The sequence below is a fragment of the Aquarana catesbeiana genome, linkage group LG13 (genome assembly GCF_042186555.1).
Source record: "Aquarana catesbeiana isolate 2022-GZ linkage group LG13, ASM4218655v1, whole genome shotgun sequence".
Taxonomy (NCBI): Eukaryota; Metazoa; Chordata; class Amphibia; order Anura; family Ranidae; genus Aquarana; species Aquarana catesbeiana.
This window is the reverse complement of record NC_133336.1, coordinates 111,574,554-111,590,679: the sequence shown is the minus strand read 5'-3', so window position 1 is coordinate 111,590,679 and position 16,126 is coordinate 111,574,554.

The window sequence follows — 16,126 nt, the reverse complement described above, 5'->3', positions numbered from 1 at the left end:
AGGAAAAGAGGGGGGGACGAGAGTGTGCCCCCCCCTCCGGAACCGTACCAGGCCCCATGCCCTCAACATTGGGAGGGTGCTTTGGGGTAGCCCCCCAAAACACCTTGTCCCCATGTTGATGAGGACAAGGGCCTCATCCCCACAACCCTGGCCGGTGGTTGTGGGGGTCTGCGGGCAGGGGGCTTATCCGAATCTGGAAGCCCCCTTTAACAAGGGGACCCCCAGATCCCGGCCCCCCCTGTGTGAAATGGTAAGGGGGTACTTACCCCTACCATTTCACTAAAAAACTGTCAAAAATGTTAAAAATGACAAGAGACAGTTTTTGACAATTCCTTTATTTAAATGCTTCTTCTTTCTTCTATCTTCCTTCATCTTCTTCTTCTTCTTCTGGTTCTTCTGGCTCTTCTGGTTCTTCCTCTGGCGTTCTCGTCCAGCATCTCCTCCGCGGCATCTTCTATCTTCTTCTCCTCGGGCCGCTCCGCACCCATGACATGGGGGGAGGCTCCCACTCTTCTCTTCATCTTCTTCTTCATCCTCTTCTCTTCTTCCTTCTTCTCTTCTTCTCTTCTTCATTTTCTTCTCTGGGCCGCTCCGCATCCATGCTGGCATGGAGGGAGGCTCCCGCTGTGTGACGGCGTCTCCTTGTCTGACGGCTCTTAAATAATGGGGGGCGGGGCCACCCGGTGACCCCGCCCCCTCTGACACACGGGACATGACGGGATTTCCCTGTGGCATTCCCCGTGATGTCACAGGGAAGTCCCGTCAAGTCACCGTGCGTCAGAGGGGGGCGGGGTCACCGGGTGGCCCCGCCCCCCGTTATTTAAGAACCGTCAGACAAGGAGACGCCGTCACACAGCGGGAGCCTCCCTACATGCCAGCATGTTGTGGAGCGGCCCGGAGAAGAAAATGAAGAAGAGAAGAAGGAGGAAGAGAAGAGAATGAAGAAGAAGATGAAGAGAAGAGCGGGAGCCTCCCCCCATGCCATGGGTGCGGAGCGGCCCGAGAAGAAGAAGATAGAAGACGCCGCGGAGGAGATGCTGGACGAGAACGCCGGAGGAAGAACCAGAAGAACCAGAAGAGCCAGAAGAACAAGAAGAAGATGAAGGAAGATAGAAGAAAGAAGAAGCATTTAAATAAAGGAATTGTCAAAAACTGTCTCTTGTCATTTTTAACATTTTTTTACAGTTTTTTAGTGAAATGGTAGGGGTAAGTACCCCCTTACCATTTCACACAGGGGGGGGCCGGGATCTGGGGGTCCCCTTGTTAAAGGGGCTTCCAGATTCCGATAAGCCCCCCGCCCGCAGACCCCCACAACCACCGGCCAGGGTTGTGGGGATGAGGCCCTTGTCCTCATCAACATGGGGACAAGGTGTTTTGGGGGGCTACCCCAAAGCACCCTCCCAATGTTGAGGGCATGGGGCCTGGTACGGTTCCAGAGGGGGGGCACACTCTCATCCCCCCCTCTTTTCCTGCGGCCTGCCAGGTTGCATGCTCGGATAAGGGTCTGGTATGGAATTTAGGGGGAACCCCACGTCATTTTTTTTTTTTTTTTTTTTAATTTTGGCCGTAGGGAATTCCCATGCCGTTTTTATCAATGAACTTCTATGTGTATTGTCGGCAATGCAATAGCCGCGGGTAGTTTTAAATGGGTTTTTTCCTTCCAAATGTCATTTTGCTGTCAGACTATTCTAAACACGAGAAACATGCGCCCCTTTACAGGCATACTATAGACACCCCCCAGGTACGAAATTTAAAGGGATATTACACTTTTATTGTTTGACTTTAAGCATTATTAAAATCACTGCTCCTGAAAAAACGGCCGTTTTTAAAACCTTTTTTTTGCATTGATCCATGTCCCCTGGGGCAGGACCCGGGTCCCCAAACACTTTTTATGACAATAACTTGCATATAAGCCTTTAAAATTAGCACTTTTGATTATTCATGTTCGTGTCCCATAGACTTTAATGGTGTTCGCGTGTTCGAGCAAATGTTTTTCCTGTTCGCATGTTCTGGTGCGAACCGAACAGGGGGGTGTTCGGCTCATCCCTAGTCCCACACTAGTGCTCCAGCATCCAGATGTGTAAACAGCTGCTGAGTGTCCTCTCCTTACCCATAATCTAGTTTGCATTTCATTCTAGTTACAAACCCATCTACACAACCAAATTATTTTAAGAGAAGTAGGCCATAAAAAATCTATTCAAATGCATATGGCCAAAAAAATGGTGTTTTCTAGGCCGAACAAACAATGTTTCATATGAACGAATAATGTGCCCATGAACATGAAAGTTGCCATTTTAAACCGTACAACAGTTAAGAAAAGCACATGGAGCAGCACGAACGTAATAAAAATAAAGAATAGGAACACAGCACAACTACTTACTTTTTTGCAGCACTCTCCTGATCCTTCTGTACTGCTCGTGCTCCCTTAATTTCAGGTCCGACCACTGCTTTCTGAGCTGATCTTTCGATCGTCGTACCCCAAAATTCCGGTGCAGACTCTTGACCACTTTCGCCATGATCTTGGCCTTTCTGACATTGGGGTTGGGGTAAGGTCCATACTTCCCGTCATAGTCAGCCTTCTTCAGTATGTTCACCATCTCCAACATCTACCCAAAGGACATATTTGAGGCCTTAAATTGTCTCCTTCTGGATCGGGACGTTTCAGGCTCCGGGCTTTCCTCCTCCTCCTCCTCGTTGCTGTAATTAGCATGCACCTGTGTCTCCACCATGTGCTCTTCCCCCACTGCGCCAAATGAGAAGGGGCGGGGAATAGACTAGAACATCAGGGGCGGGCGGAGTTTCACGCATGTGCAGTGTATATAAAGCGTAACACACACGATCTGTGAGCGGAGGAAGGAGTATCAGAGGCGCCGATCGTGATAACGAAGGTAAGATCTAAACTTGGGCCTATACTGCTTCTAGATTGAGGCCTATATTGTAACAAGATTCGGAGAGTTTCGCCTGACATTAAGGTTTGTCTTGCCTTGTGTCTTGCAGATAAAATGGATGGCTTCAATGACCACAACTTCCTCCCCCTGTTCATAGACAAGTACAGGGAGCTGCCCTGTCTGTGGCAGGTCAAACACCCATATTATAATCATAAACAAAAGAGGCAGACAGTGCTGGAGAAACTGCTGGAGTTGGTGAAGCCGGTGGTCCCCACGGCAACCATCCCCTATTCAAAAGCCAAAATTGGTGGCCTGAGGAGCACTTATCTTAGGGAGCGCAAGAAGGTCACAGATTCCCAGAGATCCGGAGCTGCAGCAGATGACATTTATGTCCCCAGACTGTGGTACTATGAGAGACTGTAATTTCTGTCAGACCAGACTGAAATCTGAGAATCCCTCTCAACCCTTCCTTCCACTCTTCCTTCCACCCCAGCTGAGGCTACTGCTGTCCAACCTGGGACTTCCAGGCAGGAAGAAGTGGAGGAGCCCAGCTGGAGCCAGGTATAGCATTCTTCTACAGATTTCTCGGCAATAAATAAATTATGTAGATGTTATTATTGATAACTAATTGCTGATTTAATAAAGTGTTTTACATATCAATAGACAGTAGTGGGCAAAAATAATTGGGACAAGAATGAAAAATGCTGGGCTCAGAATGATAATCTGTTATATTTGTTAACATTCAATTTGCAACAATCATGAGGTGAAAATTGTGTGTGATGACTAAAAAACTAAAACTATGTCCCTTTTTCATACACCGGAAGACCTCAGCCAGGACCAGGTTGTGGAATGTGCCACACAGGGGGAGGCTGTGGAATGTGGCACCCATTAGGAGGTGGGGGTTAGTGGTAGCCAGGAGGAGGCGGGGCTAAGTGGCAGCCAGGAGGAGGCAGGGCTAAGTGGCAGCCAGGAGAAGCCTGGGCCCAGTAGGAGCCTGACAGAATTGCAGGTTCCTCCCCTCCACCTTCCAAACAAAAGACCCAGGAAGGGGAGTCACGTGAAGGATTCAGCACTCAGGCTGATTCAGGAGGCTTCTGCGTCCCTCAGAGCCACCCCCACTCCTGAAGAGGCCTTTGCCTGCATGGCTGCCACCAAACTGCAGGGCATGCAGGAGGGCCAACGCCTCCTGTGTGAGGACCTTATTTATAAAGTCTTAACTAAGGGGGTGAGGGGCGAAATCACACACAAACACCTGAGTGAGTTGGACCATCCTCCTCCTCCTCCTCCTGCCACAACTCCACCACCAGGGCCACAGCGTGGAAGGAAGCGTGGAAGGAAGACCAGAGCGTGATGGCCTGGGTTCAGTCTGGTCTGACAAAAGATGCAGGCTCTTGTATGACCACAGCCTGGGGACATACATGTCATCTGCTTCTTTCATGATCTCTGGGACTTCTGAGCCAGACTGCACTCCCTTAGATATGGACTCCTCAGGCCACCAATTTTGCCATGAAATAACTGATGTGTGCCCTGGGGGCCAAAGGCTTCACCAATTTCTGCTGTTTCTCCAGCGTTGCCTCCCTCTTTGTTTGGTTTGGATCCCTTAATAAAGGAATTTTTGTTTCAATTATACTCGCCTATGTGTGTTTTACTTCAAAAAGAACAGTTTGTTTGTGAGGAGGCAGGTACATTTCAAAAATACAATGTGAAATTAACAAGGGACACCAACAACAACCAATCTCCTTGAGATTAAAGATTAAATAATACCAGATAATAATGGTGTTGTGGTAACTTGACAAACAAAACACACACAAAAATATTCAGGATCTAAAATAAAAAAAAAAAAAATAACAACAAGATCAGGCTTGAAAACAATACAAACCAAAAAAAAATAAAATAATATATATTTTTTCTGATGTGACAAATCTAAATATATTGATGAAATCATGATAAATAATAAAGAGAGAAGTTTGTGAGAAGTCTGTGTGAATATGAGCAGAAAAAATACTTAATTCTTCTATCATTATAAAGAGAGTGCGCTGTATTAAACAATTTTAAACATTGCAGCCTGACGAAAGTGCTATATCCATTCTGAACGCTAATTTTACCAGACCGATCTGTTCCGTCTCGGAATTTCTTCTAAGCATGCGTGGCACTTTGTGCGTCGGAATTGGCCACACACGGTTGGAATTGACGCAATCGGATTTTGTTGTCGGAAAATTTTATAGCCTGCTCTCAAACTTTGTGTGTCAGAAAATCCGATGGAAAATGTCAGATGGAGCCCACACACGGTCGGAATTTCCGACAACAAACTCCGATGGCACATTTTCCGACCGTGTGTACAGGGCATTAAACCTCGTGAGAGATGGAATAGTCCAAGTATACGCTAGTCCTACTGACCTGGAAAGCACCTACTCCCCGAGAACAATAGGAGAGGGTATTTCCAAGTTACGTGAGATGGGTTGTATGACCAGATTAAATTCAATTTCAGAATGGATGAGTCCACATATGGAACCCTTTATGTCTGTTCTGCGCTCTAAACTAATGAAGTCTGTGCCATTTAATCTCAGGGCTCCTTTAGTGTCAATACTGGGAGGCCTGGGATTAACCACTTGCCGACCGCCTCACGCATATATACGTGAGCAGAATGGCACGGGCAGGCAAAATCACGTACCCATACGTGATTGCCTTCCTGCGGGCGGGGGGTCCGATCGGACCCCCCCCCGGTGCCAGCGGCAGTCGGCATTTGGCTAGGAGCAATGAGAGACGAGGGGGAGACCATCCGATCGTGGCCCCCCCCTCGCGATCGCTCCCAGCCAATGAGGAACATCCCCTGCCTGTGTATAGTACACACAGGCAGAGGATGTGATGTCATCTCTCCTCGGCTCGGCAGTTTCCGTTCTAGCGCCGAGGAGAGAAGACATGTAAGTGCACCAACACACACACACACACAGTAGAACATGCCAGGCATACTTTACACCCCCGATCCCCCCCCGATCACCCCCCGATCCCCCCCCAATCACCCCTCCCCCCTCCCTGTAACACTGACACCAAGCAGTATTTTTTTTTTTTTTTCTGATTACTGCAGGGTGTCAGTTAGTGACAGTTACTGTGGTAGGATAGTGAGTGTTACCCCCCTTTAGGTCTAGGGTACCCCCCTAACCCCCCCTAATAAAGTTTTAACCCCTTGATCACCCCCTGTCACCAGTGTCGCTAAGCGATCATTTTTCTGATCGCTGTATTAGTGTCACTGGTGACGCTAGTTAGGAACGTAAATATTTAGGTTCGCCGTCAGCATTTTATAGCGACAGGGACCCCCATATACTACCTAATAAATGTTTTAACCCCTTGATTGCCCCCTAGTTAACCTTTTCACCACTGATCACCGTATAACCGTTACGGGTGACGCTGGTTAGTTTGTTTATTTTTTATAGTGTCAGGGCACCCGCCGTTTATTACCGAATAAAGGTTTAGCCCCCTGATCGCCCGGCGGTGATATGCGTCACCCCAGGCAGTGTCAGATTAGCGCCAGTACCGCTAACACCCACGCACGCAGCATACGCCTCCCTTAGTGGTATAGTATCTGATCGGATCAATATCTGATCCGATCAGATCTATACTGGCGTCCCCAGCAGTTTAGGGTTCCCAAAAACGCAGTGTTAGTGGGATCAGCCCAGATACCCGCTAGCACCTGCGTTTTGCCCCTCCGCCCAGCCCAGCCCACCCAAGTGCAGTATCGATCGATCACTGTCACTTACAAAACGCTAAACGCATAACTGCAGCGTTCGCAGAGTCAGGCCTGATCCCTGCGATCGCTAACAGTTTTTTTGGTAGCGTTTTGGTGAACTGGCAAGCACCAGCCCCAGGCAGCGTCAGGTTAGCGCCGGTCGCGCTAACACCCACGCACGCACCGTATCCTCCCTTAGTGGTATAGTATCTGAACGCATCAATATCTGATCCAATCAGATCTATACTAGCGTCCCCAGCAGTTTAGGGTTCCCAAAAACGCAGTGTTAGCGGGATCAGCCCAGATACCTGCTAGCACCTGCGTTTTGCCCCTCCGCCCAGCCCAGCCCACCCAAGTGCAGTATCGATCGATCACTGTCACTTACAAAACAATAAACACATAACTGCAGCGTTCGCAGAGTCAGGCCTGATCCCTGCGATCGCTAACAGTTTTTTTGGTAGCGTTTTGGTGAACTGGCAAGCCCCAGGCAGCGTCAGGTTAGCGCCAGTCGCGCTAACACCCACGCACGCACCGTACACCTCCCTTAGTGGTATAGTATCTGATCAGATCAATACCTGATCCGATCAGATCTATACTAGCGTCCCCAGCAGTTTAGGGTTCCAAAAAACGCAGTGTTAGCGGGATCAGCCCAGATACCTGCTAGCACCTGCGTTTTGCCCCTCCGCCCAGCCCGGCCCAGCCCACCCAAGTGCAGTATCGATCGATCACTGTCACTTACAAAACGCTAAACGCATAACTGCAGCGTTCGCAGAGTCAGGCCTGATCCCTGCGATCGCTAACAGTTTTTTTGGTAGCGTTTTGGTGAACTGGCAAGCACCAGCGGCCTAGTACACCCCGGTCATAGTCAAACCAGCACTGCAGTAACACTTGGTGACTTGGCGAGTCCCATAAGTGCAGTTCAAGCTGGTGAGGTGGCAAGCACAAGTAGTGTCCCGCTGCCACCAAAAAGACAAACACAGGCCGTCGTGCCCATAGTGCCCTTCCTGCTGCATTCGCCAATCCTAATTGGGAACCGACCACTTCTGCAGCGCCCATACTTCCCCCATTCACATCCCCAACCAAATGCAGTCGGCTGCATGAGAGGCATTTTCTTTATGTCCTCCTGAGTACCCCTACCCAACGAACCCCCCCAAAAAAGATGTTGTGTCTGCAGCAAGCGCGGATATAGACGTGACACCCGCTATTATTGTCCCTCCTGTCCTGACAATCCTGGTCTTTGCATTGGTGAATGTTTTGAACGCTACCATACACTAGTTGAGTATTAGCGTCGGGTACAGCATTGCACAGACTAGGACACACTTTCACAGGGTCTCCCAAGATGCCATCACATTTTGAGAGACCCGAACCTGGAACCGGTTACAGTTATAAAAGTTAGTTACAAAAAAAGTGTAAAAAACAAAAAACAAAAAAAAAAACACATACAAAAATATAAAATAAAAAAAAATAGTTGTCGTTTTATTGTTCTCTCTCTCTCTATTCTCTCTCTATTGTTCTGCTCTTTTTTACTGTATTCTATTCTGCAATGTTTTATTGTTATTATGTTTTATCATGTTTGTTTTTCAGGTCTGCAATTTTTTATACTTTACCGTTTACTGTGCTTTATTGTTAACCATTTTTTTGTCTTCAGGTACGCCATTCACGACTTTGAGTGGTTATACCAGAATGATGCCTGCAGGTTTAGGTATCATCTTGGTATCATTCTTTTCAGCCAGCGGTCGGCTTTCATGTAAAAGCAATCCTAGCGGCTAATTAGCCTCTAGACTGCCTTTACAAGTCCGTGTTTTTCTCTGGCTCTCCTGTCTCAACAGGGAACCTGAGAATGCAGCCGGTGATTCAGTCAGCTGACCATAGAGCTGATCAGAGACCCACAAACCCACAAACCCACAAACCCCCCCCAAATGACCCCATTTTGGAAAGTAGACATCCCAAGCTATTTGCTGAGAGGTATAGTGAGTATTTTGCAGACCTCACTTTTTGTCACAAAGTTTTGAAAATTGAAAAAAGAAAAAAAAAAAATGTTTTTCTTGTCTTTCTTTATTTTCAAAAAACAAATGAGAGCTGCAAAATACTCACCATGCCTCTCAGCAAATAGCTTGGGGTGTCTACTTTCCAAAATGGGGTCATTTGGGGGGGGTTTGTGCCACCTGGGCATTCCATGGCCTCCGAAACTGTGATAGGCAGTGAAGAGTGAAATCAAAAATTCACGCCCTTAGAAATCCTGAAGGCGGTGATTGGATTTCGGGGCCCCGTACGCGGCTAGGCTCCCAAAAAGTCCCACACATGTGGTATCCCCATACTCAGGAGAAGCAGCTAAATGTATTTTGGGGTGCAATTCCACATATGCCCATGGCCTGTGTGAGCAATATATCATTTAGTGACAACTTTTTGTAATTTTTTTTTTTTTTTGTCATTATTCAATCACTTGGGACAAAAAAAATTAATATTCAATGGGCTCAACATGCCTCTCAGCAATTTCCTTGGGGTGTCTACTTTACAAAATGGGGTCATTTGTGGGGGTTTTGTACTGCCCTGCCATTTTAGCACCTCAAGAAACGACATAGGCAGTCATAAATTAAAGGCTGTGTAAATTCCAGAAAATGTACCCTAGTTTGTAGGCGCTATAACTTTTGCGCAAACTAATAAATATACACTTATTGACATTTTTTTTACCAAAGACATGTGGCCGAATACATTTTGGCCTAAATGTATGACTAAAATTGAGTTTATTGGATTTTTTTTAGAACAAAAAGTAGAAAATATCAATTTTTTTCAAAATTTTCGGTTTTTTCCGTGTATAGCGCAAAAAATAAAAACGGCAGAGGTGATCAAATACCATCAAAAGAAAGCTCCATTTGTGGGAAGAAAAGGACGCAAATTTTGTTTGGGTACAGCATTGCATGACCGCGCAATTAGCAGTTAAAGCGACGCAGTGCCAAATTGTAAAAAGTGCTCTGGTCAGGAAGGGGGTAAATCCTTCCGGGGCTGAAGTGGTTAAACAGCAAGATTCATGAAGCAAGATTTTCCAACACCGTCCAGCCCTTCCAGTGGCCCATGTTGTGCAGGACTTGTCTTTACCCCATGATATGCCAACTACCATGGCGTCAATATTTATATGTGGTTTTTAGCATGCTCTGCGTTTATGCGATTCTGTGTATGCTTTTTTTGTGTCATTCAGTATGCTGTACATGATTTCACAAGGTATAATAAAATGTTTGCCAAGACTGCTCTTTGGTATACATCTCTCATTCAAAGTCCCTAAAAACGCCCCCTTTTTTGTTGGAACCCACAAAAGCAATACTGTGTTTTTATATCCCACATTTTTACTCTATACAGTGATTGACCTCATTTAAAGTCCCACTGACCAAACTTTCTCTCTTTTTATTCAAATTTGTGATGGAGGCCAATTGCTCATGGTGCCTTGGACCACATCATTCTTTCAAGATTCATGAAGTCACTACCCTTTTAAGACAGTTGGTGGAGATAGAGGAGACTACAACAAAACCTGTCAGGGCAGTAGATAAGGTCAAAGCCAGACAGGAAGAAAACAGGCAGAAAAGAACAGAGAAGAAAGGGAATGGGATAGGGAAGATTGGAGGTGAAGCGAAAACCAGGCTAGTTATCTCTAGGAAAGAAATGTGGGTGGACCTATTAAAGGCAGGAGTACCTAAAGATGAGATAGATGAGATTTCTACTGCAGAATTGCTGAAGAGGTGGAAACATTTAGTGGGGAAAACTGTCAGGGTTAGAAACACTACTCCTAGTGAAGATAACATCAGCCTAGATTTAGAGAAAACAGAACAGACCCCTTCTGTTAAACCCAAATCAATTCCCAACACTGCACATGAATCCAAACCCAAATCTCTTTATCCTGGGGAGGAGTTAGAGAAAGGGGATTAGGAGGTTCCTTATCCTTTATGAAGGGAAGGTGGGTCTCCTGTAATAGCAGTAAGGGCAGTGACAGCAGGAGACCAATGCCCATATGAACCTGTCACTGGATGGTGGGGGAAGTCATCTTCTCCTACACATCTGATGGCTTTAGTCGAAACTGGAGCTGAAGTTACACTTTTGCAAGGAAATCCTTCTCATCACAAAGGGAAATTAATTATGTAGAAGGTTTGGAAGGGCAAACCACACCAGCAGTTAGGACATGTTTGAAATTGACTATTGGCAAGGGGACCAGGATTTTGGATAAATGTTTTGGTATCAGAGTTACCCGAAAATATTCTTGGGATGTATGTACTTCAAGATCAGTCTATTCAGACTGAATGAGGTACATTCACATTCGGGTATCCTGATAAAGCGTATCTGGTTAGGGCGGTGAAGGCTGTGGTTGGAGGTAATGCGAAATGGACCCCTGTCTACATTCCTCCACCAGAGAAGCCAGTCTGTCTCAAGCAGTACAGATTTCCTGGAGGCCACAAAGAATGTGGGGAGACTAATCAAGAATTGTTGAGAATAGGGATTCTTAGACCTGCTGTAAGTCCTTTCTCTTCTCTGGTGTTCCCAGTAAAGAAACCTGATGGGACACATAGAATGACTATGGATTATAGAGGTTTAAACAAAGTGGCACCTCCATTGACATCAGCTGTACCTGATATGATCTCAATTGTTGAGAAAAGTGCTAAAGAGGCAGGAGAATATTATGCTGTGATAGACATTACTGGTTTATTTTCTATTTTGATAGGCCCAGAGTGTCAGAACTAGTTTGCCTTTGTGTGGGATGGACGCCAGTACACTTTCACCGTGCTTACTGAAGACTATGTTCATTCTCCAATGATTTGTCATGGACTGACTGCTCAAGATTTAAGTACCCTGAATTTGAAAGTCACTGTGTATCACTACATTGATGACATCATGATCTCTGGAACAAAAGAAGATGCAACTGAAGCACTGCACCTGCTGATACAGAACATGGAGAGCACAGGGTGGGCTATCAACAGAGACAAAGTCCAAGGACCTGCCACAGAGGTGAAATTTCTAGGAATAATGTGGACTAGTCCACAGAGGAAAATTCCAGACAGTTGTACAAACTATCCAGGCGCTGTCGCCCCCTACTACCAAAAAAGGAGGCACAGAAGTTCATTGGAGTTGTGGGATTCTGGAGATCGTTCATCCCACATCTTGGACTTGAGGCATATATACAATGTCACCAGGAAAAAGGCTGAGTTCTCATGGGGTTCAGAGCAACGGACTGCATTCCTTGCTGCTAAAGAAGCCATTTTGCATCAGGGATTAGGACCAGTGAGACAAGGAGTACTATTTTAGCTGGATGTAGTGAAGCAGGATGGTACCATATCTTGAAGTCTGTGGCAGCCAAATGAAAAGAAAGGACTAAGAGCAATGGGGTATGGAGGATGGGGTAAACAGTTCAATCTCTGTATTTGTGGACGATACTAAGTTAAGCAGGCAATAACTTCTCCGCAGGATGTGGAAACCTTGCAAGAAGATCTGAATTATTGGGGCGGGCAACTACATGGCAAATATAATATAGAAAAATGTAAAATAATGCATTTGGGTGGCAAAAATATGAATGCAATCTATACACTAGGGAGAGAATCTCTGGGGGAATCTAGGATGGAAAAGGACCTGGGGTTCCTAGTAGATTATATGCTCAGCAATGGCATGCAATGCCAAGCTGCTGCTAACAAAGCAAACAGAATATTGGCATGAATTAAAAAAGGGATTAACTGGAGGGATAAAGCGATAATTCTCCCACTCTACAAGACTCTGGTCTGGCTGCACCTGGAGTATGCTGTCCAGTTCTGGGCACCAGTCCTCAGGAAGGATGTACTGGAAATGGGGTGAGTACAGAGAAGGGCAACAAAGCTAATAAAGGGACTGGAGAATATTAGTTATTAAGAAAGGTTGCCAGCACTGAACTTATTCTCTCTGGAGAAGAGACGCTTGAGAGGGGATATGATTTCAATTTACAAATACCATACTGGTGACCCCACAATAGGGATAAAACTTTTCCACGGAAGGGAGTTCAAAAAGGAATGTGGCCACTCATTAAAATTAGAAGAAATTAGGTTTAACCTTAAACTGCGTAGAGGGTTCTTTACTGTAAGAGCGGCAAGGATGTAGAATTCCCTTCCACGGGGGCGTGGCCGGAAGTGGATGGAGGTGAGAGGAGTGGAGTGAGTGCGAGTGCCTGTCCTGCTCCATGAAGCCCACGTAGCCTTGTGGTTAACCTGCCCACCTCATACCTTCAAGATAGCCCCGGACTACTGATCCCCCTACTGGGCTTTCCCGATCACGGGTGTACTCTGTGGGAATCCCGAACCATTGTCTGCTGAAGTTACTGGAGCGGCGGGCACGACGCCGCTCGGGACACCGCTTGGGACGCTGCTCGGGACGGTGTGTGGACGGTGTGTGACTCGGAGCCTGGCGGTGGCAGCACAAGTACCGTGAGAGATGAGACGTGAGTGAGAGCTCGGTTTAGCCGCCAGCGTGAGCGAGAAGGACGGAGCTTTGGTGAGACAGCCGCGCAAGCAAGTAACAGGTACACAGCGAATGTATCCTGATCTGAGCTGTGTTGTGGAGTGTTGGCTGGGGCAGAGAAACAGGTCGGAGGTCTTCATATGGCTATATTGTGAGCATATACTGTGAGCATTGATGAGCATTGATCCTGAAGAAATCCCTGAAGAAATCCTCTGAAGTCTCCCCCTAGGCTTGATCTTTGATAAAAAGGTGGGATTAAAGTTTCCCCTGTACTGTGGAAGGGAGGCATTGTGCTGACCCCCTCTGGTGTTTTTTGGACTGTCCTGTCTTTTACAGCTGGGTTAACAGCAAGAACTGTGGACTGCAAATATAGGAGGGGGACTGAGAGTTCTGGGGGGGAGGCCCGATATGGGATATAAGAAGAACTGCATGACTTATTAAGGACTGCGAACCGTATCTCTGTCGCTGAGGGGGTGAGATGTCAGACCAGGACTGTTGATGGGCAACTTTGAGCATGCTTGATATTTAGCAACGGCCGGGCTGGTGGAAATGAGCAATTAAAAAGATCTTAACAGCAGCTGTGCAAGTGTATAAGTGGTTTAAAGAAGAATTTCACTCTGTGTAAATCAATATGACAGGGAGAAGAAAGGGAGATAAGCACCCCAATCAGGAAAATATGGGAACTCAATCCTTGTGGTCAGCTAAGGACAAGGAGAAGAAAAAAGGCCCTCATCTCACTGTGGCAGGAGCAACAGCAGCGGTGGTGGCAGCTTCCACCAAATTAGAGAAATTGGTCCTTGCAGCAGAACATACCCCAAATAAGGGAGGGCAGCAAGCTCAGATCAAGTCAGCAACAGACAGGAAAAGCCAGGGACATGCGGGTCAGCCTACAGGTACCTCTAGTACAAAGAACCCTTCCACGAAAAGTTCAGGAGCCGTTAGCAAGGAAACGGAGGCCTCGGCAGCCCCAATCTCCACGGTGGAAGGAGAGTCCTCCTTAAAAGATATCTTTTTGGCAAAAAGGGCATGCAACCACTCTTTGGGGGCACTGGGAGAGCAAATGAAGGACATTAAAGAGGAGCTGACCCTAGTATCTTAAGATGACAACTGAAAGGGTGACGGAAGCGGAAAAGAGAATAAGTCTAATAGAGGATGATCTGCTCCCTATGAAACAAGAAGCAAAGATCTGGAGGGAAAAAATTGATAAGCTTGTAGGGAAATTCGATGAAATGGAAAATAGACTTCGCAGGGACAATGTGAGAGTGGTGGGAGTCCCTGAGGGGAGTGAAGGCCCGGACCCAATTGTATTTCTGGAGAACTGGATAATGGGGGTATTTGGGAGTAAGACATTTACTCAGCAGTTTTCAATAGAAAGGGCGCATAGAGTTCTGTTTAGGCCCCCCCCATCGGGAAACCCCCCAAGACCGTTTCTAGTAAAATTTTGAAACTATAAGGACAAAGTAAAACTCTTACGTAAAGCTCGTGAAATGGGGAAGATCTTATATAAAGATGTTAGGATATCAATATTCCCTGACTTCTCTCCGGACCTTCAGAAACGCAGAGCTGAGTTTCTGGGGGTTAAGCGTAGCCTCCAGAAATTTAACGTCTCATATGCCCTCCTTTACCCGGCTAAGTTACGGATAAATGCTCTAGGGGGTAGCCAGATTTTTTGAGTACCCTGCCAGTGCGTTAGCATGGTTGGAGGATAAGAAGGATCAATTACCTAAGAAATAGAGGGGGTATACTGTTGAAAATTAACATATATTAACTGGGCATAATTTGAATTTGATTAATGTTTATCTAAATGGAGTGGGGATGGTTTGGGGACACGGTAAATGGAAACAGGTGTGAGATGGAGTGTGTCTACAACAAGGTTTTTTTTGAGTATAGGGGTGGAAGGAGGGAAAGGGGGTGAGGGAGGGATAGGTGGGAGAGGGGGTGGGGTGTGGTACGGAAGGGTAGGTGCATATGGGTCGGCCATTAAAAAAGCCCCGAGGGGTAACCTACAGTGGTATGGGAAGGAAGGGAGGGAGGAAGGGTGGCTAAAAAACTTAGAATACGGGAGGGATGGGGGGGAGGGGGGGGGGCAGGGAGGGGGAGAGGGGGTAAAGAGCACAGGGAGTGTGTCTACAACAAGGTTTTTTTTGAGTATAGGGGTGGAAGGAGGGAAAGGGGGTGGGGGAGGGATAGGTGGGAGAGGGGGTGGGGTGTGGTACGGAAGGGTAGGTGCATATGGGTCGGCCATTAAAAAAGCCCCGAGGGGTAACCTACAGTGGTATGGGAAGGAAGGGAGGGAGGAAGGGTGGCTAAAAAACTTAGAATACGGGAGGGATGGGGGGGAGGGGGGGGGGGGCAGGGAGGGGGAGAGGGGGTAAAGAGCACAGGGAAACTAAAATGCAATATAGGGTATCAAGTAACACATTAAAGATAAGGTATGACACTTTGTATTATATAAAGAAACAAAGGACACGGATAAAGTCGGGTATAATACTTGTAATGAGACAATTGATACTACGATTAAGCACCGAGGTAGATTTGATATGAAATTATGGTATTTTTTTTGTCCACCTATGGAACCCTTCCTGTCTGCAGGAAATGCACCTGACCAGGGAGACAAAAACATTTATAAGGAATAAAAAATTTCAGAGTCAGTACCATGCGGTGCTCACCTCTTATTCAAGGGGTGTGGTGGTGCTGATTAGGAGGGAGGTTGTGTTGTCCTGCAGACAAAGCAAGATAGATGAAGGGGGCCGATATGTATTTTTGCACTGTATGATAGGGAATCGGGAATGTATATTAGCAAACATCTATAACCCTCCACCCTTTAATTAGAAGTCTTGTGTGGTTTGTTGGAGTTTGTGGCTGTCAAACCAAGGATCCCGTCATTGTAGTAGGGGATTTTAATGTTGTAATAAATAAAGAAATAGATAGATTTCCCTCAGGAAAAGTGGGACAGAGTCTGTGTGGGATTTGAATGGGCCAGTTTCTTGAAGAGGCTGGGTTGATGGACCTGTGGAGAGTAAGAAATCCCAGGGTACAACAGTTTTCGTGC